Source organism: Macaca mulatta, chromosome 20 (assembly GCF_049350105.2).
Source record: "Macaca mulatta isolate MMU2019108-1 chromosome 20, T2T-MMU8v2.0, whole genome shotgun sequence".
Lineage (NCBI taxonomy): Eukaryota > Metazoa > Chordata > Mammalia > Primates > Cercopithecidae > Macaca > Macaca mulatta.
In genome coordinates this window covers 45,442,336-45,451,882 of record NC_133425.1, presented here as the reverse complement: position 1 = coordinate 45,451,882, position 9,547 = coordinate 45,442,336, and the positions used below count along the sequence as shown (strand labels likewise).

At 44.3% G+C, this 9,547-nt stretch overlaps 1 pseudogene; it reads left to right on the top strand.

Annotated features, from left to right (window-relative positions):
* The first annotated feature begins 4,994 nt into the window (after nt 1–4,994).
* Nucleotides 4,995–5,466, top strand: LOC693932 (non-histone chromosomal protein HMG-17; annotated as a pseudogene).
* Nucleotides 5,467–9,547: the final 4,081 nt, after the last annotated feature.

The following is a 9,547-nucleotide window of genomic DNA, read 5'->3' as shown; positions in this document are numbered from 1 at the left end:
ATTCAGTTGCTTAGGCCAAAAATTTAGGAGTTATACGTGCCCTTCCTTTCTCCCCATTTCCATCAGCAAATCCATTCTTCAAAATGTATCTTAACGTCTTCCACTTTTTCTCCTAAATGTTCTCAAGTTTTGCCTTTCACACTGAAGCCTTTAGACTGGTCAGGAACGTATTCAATCTCTTTTTATTTCCATATAGACTACCAGTTGGGCCAGCACTGTTTATTTACCAAACCCTTTTTTGTTGCCCTGCTTGGCCAGTGCCATCATAGCTGTAGCCAGTTTCTACGTCTGTGAGGGTCTGTTTTTGGGCTCTCCTCTGTTCCACTAGGAAGTCTTTTTCTTTTTCTTTTTTTTTCTTTTTGAGACAGAGTCTCTGTCTCTCAGGATGGAATGCAGTGACATGACCTTTGCCCACTGCAGCCTCAACCTCGTGGGCCCAAGTGATCATTCCACCTCACCCCCCGAGTAGCTTGCTTGCTTGCTTGCTTTCTTTCTTTCTTTCTTTCTTTCTTTCTTTCTTTCTTTCTTTCTTTTTCTCTTTCTTTCCTTTCCTTCTTTCTTTTCTTTCTTTCTTTCTTTCTTTCTCTCTCTCTCTCCTTCCTTCCTTCCTTCCTTCCTTCCTTCCTTCCTTCCTTCCTCCCTTCCTTCGTTCCTTCTCTCTCTCTCTGTCTCTGTCTCTCACTTTGTTACTTAGGCTGGAGTTTAGTGGCATGATCTCAGCTCACTGCAACCTCTGGCTCCTGGGTCCAAGTGATCCTACTGCCTCAGCCTCCTGAGTAGCTGGGATTAAAGGCATGTGCCATCAGGCCCGGCTAATTGTTTTGTGTTTTTAGTGACGATGGGGTTTCACCATGTTGGTCAGGCTGATCTCGAACTCCTGGCCTCAGGTGATCTACCTGCCTTGGCCTCTGAAAGTGCTGGGATTACAGGTATGAGCCACCATGACTGGCTAATTTTTGTATTTTCTGTAGAGACAGGGTCTCACTTTGTTGCCCAGGGTGGTCTCAAACTCCTGACTCTGGGGCTCAAGCAATCTGCCCACCTGGGCCTCCCAGCATGCTGAGATTATAGGCGTGAGCCTCGGCCTCCCAGAGTGCAAGGATTACAGACTGTGCCTGGCCTGGGCAGTCATTATTGATCTTCCCTCCTCCTCACTCCTTATATGCAATCCATCAGCAAGTCCATCCTCCCTCCAAACACAGCGAAAGCCCTTCTACTCCACCCTTCATCACTGCTGCTGCTATTTTTCTTTTTCATTTCGAGATAGGGTCTTGTTCTGTCACCCAGGCTGGAGTGCAGTGGTGCGATCACAACTTACTGAAGCCTCAAACTCCCTAGCTCAAGTGATCCTCCCTCCTCAGCCTCCCAAGTAGCTGGGACTACAAGCATGGCCCACCGTGCCTGGTTAATTTAAAAAAAAAATTATAGAGATGGGAGTCTCTCTATGTTGTCCAGGCTGGTCTCAAATTCCTGAACTCAAGTGATCTTTCCACCTCAGCCTTCCAAAGTGCTGGGATTACAAGCATGAGCCACTGCACCTGGCCTACTGTTGTTCTTTTTCTTTTTAAACTTTTATTTTAGGTTCAGGGGTACATGTGAAGGTTTGTTACCTAGGTGAACCCATGTCATGGGAGTTTGTTGTACAGATTAATTCAGCACCCTGTGTATTAGTCTATTCTCACTTCTATAAAGATATACCTGAGACTGGGTAATTTATAAAGTAGAGGTTTAATTGACTCACAATTCTGCATGGCTGGGGAGGCCTCAGGAATCTTACAATCCTGGTGGAAGGTGAAAAGGGGAAAAGGGAAGAAAGGCATGTCTTACATTGTGGCAGGAGACAGAGTGAGCAGGAAGGGAAGTGCCACACATTAAAATCATCAGCTCTTGTGAGAACTCACTCCCTATCATGAGAACAGCAAGGGAGAAATCTGCCCCCATGATCCAATCATCTCCCACCAGGCTGCTACTCCAACATGTGGGGATTACAATTTGAGGTGAGATTTGGGTGAGGACACAGAGCCAAACTATATCTTTCTGCTTCTGGCCCCTCCCAAATCTCATGTTCTTTTCACATTTCAAAACACATCATGCCTTTCCAACAGTCCCACAAAGTCTTAACTCATTCCAGCAAAAACTCAAAAGTCCCAGTCCAAAGTCTCATCTGAGACAAGGTAAATCCCTTCTGTCTATGAACCTGTAAAATCAAAAACAAGTTAGTTACTTCGAAGATACAATAGGGATACAGGCATTGGAGAAATGTTCCCATTCCAAGTGGGGGAAATTGGCAAAAACAAAGGGGCTACAGGCCTTATGTAGGTCTGAAACCCAGCAGGGCAGTCATTAAATCTTAAAGGTCTGAAATGATCTTTGATTCCATGTCTCACATCCAGGGCACGCTGATGCAGAAGGTGGGCTCCCTAGGCCTTGGGCAACTCTGTCCCTGTGGCACTGCAGGGTATAGCCCCCATGGCTGCTTTCATGGGCTGGCATTGAGTACCTGCAGCTTTTCCAGGTGCACGGTGCAAGACGTAGGTGGATCTATAATTCTGGGATCTGGAAGACTGCCCTCTTCTCACAGCTCCACTAGGTAATGCCCCAGTGGAGACTCTGTGTGGGGGCTCCAACTTTACACTTCCCCTCTGCGTTGCCCTAGTGGAGGTTCTCCATGAGGGTTCCACCCCTGCAGCAAACTTCTGCCTGGACATCTCAGCATTTCTATACATCCTTTGAAATCTAGGGGGAGGTTTTAAAGCTCAACTCTTGTCTTCTGTGCATCCTCTGGTCCAACACCTTGTGGAAGCCACCAAGGCTTGGGGCTTGCATCCTCTGAAGCAAAAGCTGGAGCTATACCTTGGCCCCCCCCCCCTTTTTTCTTTTTTTTTTGAGACGGAGTCTCGCTCTGTTGCCCAGGCTGGAGTGCCGTGGCCAGATCTCAGCTCACTGCAAGCTCCGCCTCCCGGGTTTATGCCATTCTCCTGCCTCAGCCTCCTGAGTAGCTGGGACTACAGGTGCCCACCACCTTGCCCGGCTAGTTTTTTGTATTTTTTTAGTAGAGACGGGGTTTCACCGTGTTAGCCAGTATGGTCTCGATCTCCTGACCTCGTGATCCGCCTGTCTTGGCCTCCCAAAGTGCTGAGATTACAGGCTTGTGCCACCGCCCCTGGCCTACCTTGGCCCCTTTTAGCCATGGCTGGAGCTGGAGTAGCTGGGATGCAGGGTGCCATGTCCTGAGGCTGCACAGTGCGGTGGAGTCCTGGGCCTGGCCTACCACGAAACCATTTTTCTCGGCCTCCAGGCCTCAGGTGGGAGGAGCTGCTATGAAGATCTTTGAAATATCCTGGAGATATTTTCCCCATTGCCTTAGCTATTAACATTCAGTGGCTTGAATTTCTTTCCAGAAAATGGGTTGTTCTTTTCTACCATGTGGTCAGGTTGCAACTTTTCCAAACTTTTATGCTCTGCTTCCCTTTTAAACATAAATTCCAATTTCAGACCATCTCTTTCTTCAAACATATGAGCATACACTTTTTGAAATAACCATGTCACATCTTGAACACTTTACTGCTTAGAAACTTCTTCCTCCAGATACCATAAATCATCTCTCAAGTTCAAAGTTCCACAGATCTCTAGGGCAGGGGCAAACTGCTGCCAGTCTCTTTGCTAAAGCATAGCAAGAGTGACCTTTACTCTGGTTCCCATTAAGTTCCTAATCTCCATCTGAGACCGTCTCAGCCTGGATCTCATTGTCCATATCACCATCAGCATCTTGGTCAAAATCATTCAACAAGTCTCTCAGAATTTCCAAACTTTCCCACATCTTCGTCTTCTTCTGAGCTCTCCAAACTGTTCCAACCTCTGCTCATTACTCAGTTCCAAAGTCACGTCCACATTTTCGGGTATCCTTATCCAGTACCCCACTCTTGGTACCAACTTTCTATATTAGTCCACTCTTACACTGCTATAAAGACTTACCTGAGTCTAGGTAGTTTATAAAGAGAAGATATTTAATTGACTCACAGTTCTGCATGACTAGGGAGGCCTCAGGACACTTAAAATCTTTTTTTTTTTTTTTTTTTTTTCTGAGACAGGGTCTTGATCTGTCACCTCGGCTGGAGTGCAATGGCACAATCTTGACTCACTGCAGCCCTGACCTCCCAGGTTGAAGTGATTCTTGTGCCTCAGACTCCAGACTAGCTGGGACTACAGGTGCATGCCACCATACTCGGCTAATTTTTTTTTTTTTTTAATTTTTTTGGAGACAGAGTCTCGCTCTGTCGCCCAGGCTGGAGTGCAGTGGCTGGATCTCAGCTCACTGCAAGCTCCGCCTCCCGGGTTCCCGCCATTCTCCTGCCTCAGCCTCCCGAGTAGCTGGGACTACAGGCGCCCGCCACCTCGCCCGGCTAGTTTTTTGTATTTTTTAGTAGAGACGGGGTTTCACCGTGTTAGCCAGTATGGTCTCGATCTCCTGACCTCGTGATCCGCCCGTCTCGGCCTCCCAAAGTGCTGGGATTATAGGCGTGAGCCACCGCGCCCGGCCTTTTTTTTTTTTTTTTTTTTGAGACAGAGTCTCACTTTGTCACCCAGGCTGGAGTGCAGTGGCACAGTCTTGGTTCACTGCAACTTTCACCTCCCGGGTTCAAGTGATTCTCGTGCCTCAGTCTCCCGAGTAGCTGGGACTACAGAGGTGAACCACCACACCTGGCTAGCTTTCTGTATTTTAGTACAGACAAGATTTCACCATCTGGCTAATTTTTAAATTTTTATTAGAGATGGGGTTTCACTATGTTGGCCAGGCTGGTCTCAAACTCCTCACCTCAAGTGATCCACCTGCCTGGGCCTCCAAAAGTACTGGGATTACAGTTGTGAATCACCATGCCCAGACAGGAAACTTACAATCATAATGGAGGGTGAAAAGGGAAGGAGGCATATCTTGCATGGCAGCAGGAGAGACAGCGAGCAAGGGGGAAGTGCCACACTTTAAAACCACCAGCTGGAGCAGTGTGAAGAAGAGGTGAGAACGACCCCCGGACCGACCAAAGCCCGCGCGCGCTGCATCCCGCCTCCAGCACCTACTTCCCGCCGCCGTCGCCACCATGCCCAAGAGAAAGGCTGAAGGGGATGCTAAAGGAGATAAAGCCAAGGTGAAGGACGAACCACAGAGAAGATCCACGAGGTTGTCTGCTAAACCTGCTCCTCCAAAGCCAGAGCCCAAGCCTAAAAAGGCCCCTGCAAAGAAGGGAGAGAAGGTACCCAAAGGGAAAAAGGGAAAAGCTGATGCTGGCAAGGAGGGGAATAACCCTGCAGAAAACGGAGATGCCAAAACAGACCAGGCACAGAAAGCTGAAGGTGCTGGAGATGCCAAGTGAAGTGTGTGCATTTTTAATAACTGTGTACTTCTGGTGACTGTACAGTTTGAAATACTATTTTTTATCAAGTTTTATAAAAATGCAGAATTTTGTTTTACTTTTTTTTTTTTTAAAGCTATGTTGTCAGCACACAGAACACTTCATTGTTGTTTTTGGGGGAAGGGGCATATGTCCCTAACAGAATGTCTCCAAAGCTGGATTAATGTGGGGAAAACACCTTTCCCTTCTAGTTTTGAGAGACTTCCTCTTGGTTCCCAGGAGGAGGGAGTCCCTGACTTTGACACACATGGCCACCTTGGCACAAAAGCCTTGTGGTATGGAAAAACAAATTTGTTTTTATGTCCTCTTCTCCCTTTCCATCTTTCAGCATAGACTTAACTCCCTTAAGCCCAGACATCTGTTGGGACCTGACCTCTAGTCATTGGTTACCAGTGTGGCAACCTGGACTTCCCAGTGATGCCACTGAGATGGCACCTGTCAAAACAGCATTGGTTCCATTTCTAGATTGTGGATCTTCAGATAAATTCTGCCATTTTCATTTCACTTCCTGAAAGTCAGGGTCGGCTTGTGAAAAGTTGTTAAACAACATGCCAAATGTGAAATGTCAACCCTCACTCTAAACTTTCCCTGTTCAGAGCATCAGATGAAGACTTCATTGGGTTTTATAGTGGCTTTCTGATTTTTGGTAGTGCATTGAAGAAGGGAGTTTGAAAGTTGTTGTATACTGTTAACGATTGTCTGCCCATGTCCTGCCTGAAATACTATGATTGTTTATGGAAAGTATCTTTAATAAAGCTGGATACAGTTTGGCTTGGAAAAAAAAAAAAATAAAACCACCAGCTCTAGTGAGAACTCACTCCCTCTCATGAGAACAGCAAGGGAGAAATTCACCCCCATGATCCACTCATCTCCCACCAGGCCCCTACTCTGACATGTGGGGATTACAGTTCAAGATGAGATTTGGGTGGGGGCACAGAGCCAAATTGTATCGCCCGGGAATAAAGCCCAGTACCCAATAGTTATCTTTTCTGCTCCTTTCCCTCCTCCCATTCTCCACCCTCAAGTAGACCTCAGTGTCTTGTTCTCTTCTTTGTGTTTAATTTTATTAAAATAGTGTCACATTGTGAATATTCTTTTGAAATTGGTTTGTTTACCATTATTAATTCTAAGATTCATCTGTGTTGATGTATGAGTTTTCATCATTTAGCTTGCACTTACAAGTGAGAACATGTGGTATTTGGTTTTCTCTTGCTGCATTAGTTTGCTGAGGATAATAGCCTCCAGCTCCATCCATGTTCCCACAAAAGACATGATTGTGTTCTTTTTTATGGCTATTATTTTTCAACCGAATAGTTGTGATGGTTTCCACTCCCCACTTCCACTCTGGAACCCCTGCACCCCCAGTAATTCTCCATAGTGCAACTCAAGAGGGCATGTTCCCCTTTTATCCCTTTTAAAATGACAAAATATTTAATATGTACAAAAACATGTAAGTACATATATGTAAGCATATGGAGGCGGTGAGGCATGGACGTTAAACAGCCCCTGTAAGCACCCCTTGCACCCTAGGAAATGGAACAGTAGCAAATCCTCTTATGCCTCATTTGCCCTTCTCAATACTCTTGGAAACTGGTTCTTTCTTTCTTCCTTCCTTTCTTCTTCCTCCTCCTCCTCTTCTTCTCCTCCTCCTCCTCCTTCTCCTCCTTCTCCTTCTCCTCCTCCTCCTCCTCCTCCTCCTCCTCCTCCTCCTCCTCCTCCTCCTCCTCCTCCTCCTCCTCCTCCTCCTTCTTCTTCTTCTTCTTCTTCTTCTTCTTCTTCTTCTTCTTCTTCTTCTTCTTCTTTTTCTTCCTCTTCTTCCTCTTCCTCCTCCTCCTCCTCGTCCCCCTCTTCCTCCCCCTCCTCCCCTTCTCCTCCTCCTCCTTTCTTCTTCTTCTTCTTCTTCTTCTTCTTCTTCTTCTTCTTCTTCTTCTTCTTCTTCTTCTTCTTCTTCTTCCTCTTCTTCTTCTTCTTCCTCTTCCTCTTCCTCTTCCTCTTCCTTGTTTTTCTTTCTTTTCTTTCCTTTCCTTTTTTTTTCTTTTTTGAGATGGAGTCTTGCTCTGTCATCCAGCCTGGAGTGCAATGGCATGATCTCAGCTCACTGCAACCTTCACCTCCCGGGTTCAATCAATTGTCCTGCCTCAGCCTCCTGAGTAGCTGGGATTACCAGTGTGCACCACCATGCCCGGCTAATTTTTGTATTTTTAGTAGAGACAGGGTTTCGCCATGTTGGTCAGGCTGGCCTTGAACTCCTTGCCTCGTGATCTGCCCGCTTCGGTCTCCCAAAGTCTGGGATTACAGGCATAAACCCCTGTACCCGGCCTTTTTCTTCTTTTCTTTTCTTTTCTTTTTTTTTTGAGACGCAGTCTTGCTCTGTCTCCCAGGCTGGAGGGGAGTGGCGCGATGTCGGCTCACTGCAACCTCCGCCTCCCGGGTTCAAACGATTCTCCTACCTTAGCTGAGATTACAGGTGCACACCACCACACCCTGCTATTTTTTTGTATTTTTAGTAGAGATGGGGTTTCACCATGTTGACCAGGATGGTCTCAATCTCCTGAACTCATGATCCACCTGCCTTGGCCTTCCAAAGTGCTAGGATTACTGGTTCTTTCTAAAATTATTCCCTTGCTTTCCTTTAGAGCTTTACTACACATGTAGTATTCCTAAGCAATTTATTATTTGGTTTTGCTTGTTTGTAAATTTTATTAAAATAATGTCATGTTGTGAATATTCCTTTGAAATTGATTTGTTTACCATTATTAATTCTAAGATTCATCTGTGTTGATGTATGTAGCCATCAGTCAGTCATTTTCACCACTATTGAATGATCCATTGTAAAATCTGTATGTATAAATAGATAGCTATTTGCTTGTTGCTGCTTCTTTCCGTTCTCCTTGTTTCTCTTATGCACAATGCTTGTACCTGTCTCCTGGTGTACTTGTACAGGAGTTTCTCTTGGGTAGTGGCTAAAAAATAGCACTTTTCTCTCCCTCTACTCTTGGTAAGCAGTGTCTTTAATGCCATGACCCAGTACACACAGACACATGTAATTATTGTGACTTTTGGCGATGCACTTTGGCTGCGTTTTCTATGCTATTCTATTTCTTTTTTTTAGAAGATGTTAGCCAGGTACACTGGCTCAGACTTGGAATCCCTGCATCCCCGGTAATTCTTTTTTTTTTTTTTTTTTTTTTTTTGAGACGGAGTCTCACGCTGTTGCCCAGGCTGGAGTGCAGTGGCGCAATCTCGGCTCACTGCAAGCTCCGCCTCCCGGGTTCCCGCCATTCTCCTGCCTCAGCCTCCTGAGTAGCTGGGACTACAGGCGCCCGCCACCGCGCCAGGCTAATTTTTTGTATTTTTAGTAGAGACGGGGTTTCACTGTGGTCTCGATCTCCTGACCTTGTGATCCGCCCGCCTCGGCCTCCCAAAGTGCTGGGATTACAGGCTTGAGCCACCGCGCCCGGCCCCCGGTAATTCTTTATAGTGCAACCTTATTATATATCTAGAATTATATTATATATAATTCTATATATAGTATATATTATATATAATTCTATATATAGTATATATATTATATATAATTCTATATATAGTATATATTATATATACTTCTATATATAGTATATATATTATATATACTTCTATATATAGTATATATTATATATAATTCTATATAGTATATATTATATATAATTCTATATATAGTATATATATTATATATAATTCTATATATAGTACATATATTATATATAATTCTATATATAGTACATATATTATATATAATTCTATATATAGTATATATTATATATAATTCTCTATATAGTATATATATTATATATAATTCTCTATATAGTATATATATTATATATAATTCTATATATAGTATATATATTATATATAATTCTATATATAGTATATATAGAACCCATGTTCCCCTTTTATCCTCTTTAAAATGAAAAAATATTTAATGGGTACAAAAATATGAGTACATATATGTAAGCATTTGGAGGTGACAAATGATACATCAGAGGATTTGCTACTGTTCCATTCCCTAGGGTGCAAGGAGGGCTCACAGGGACTGTTTTATGGTCATGCCTCACCACCTCTGTATGCTTACATATATGTACTTACATGTTTTTGTA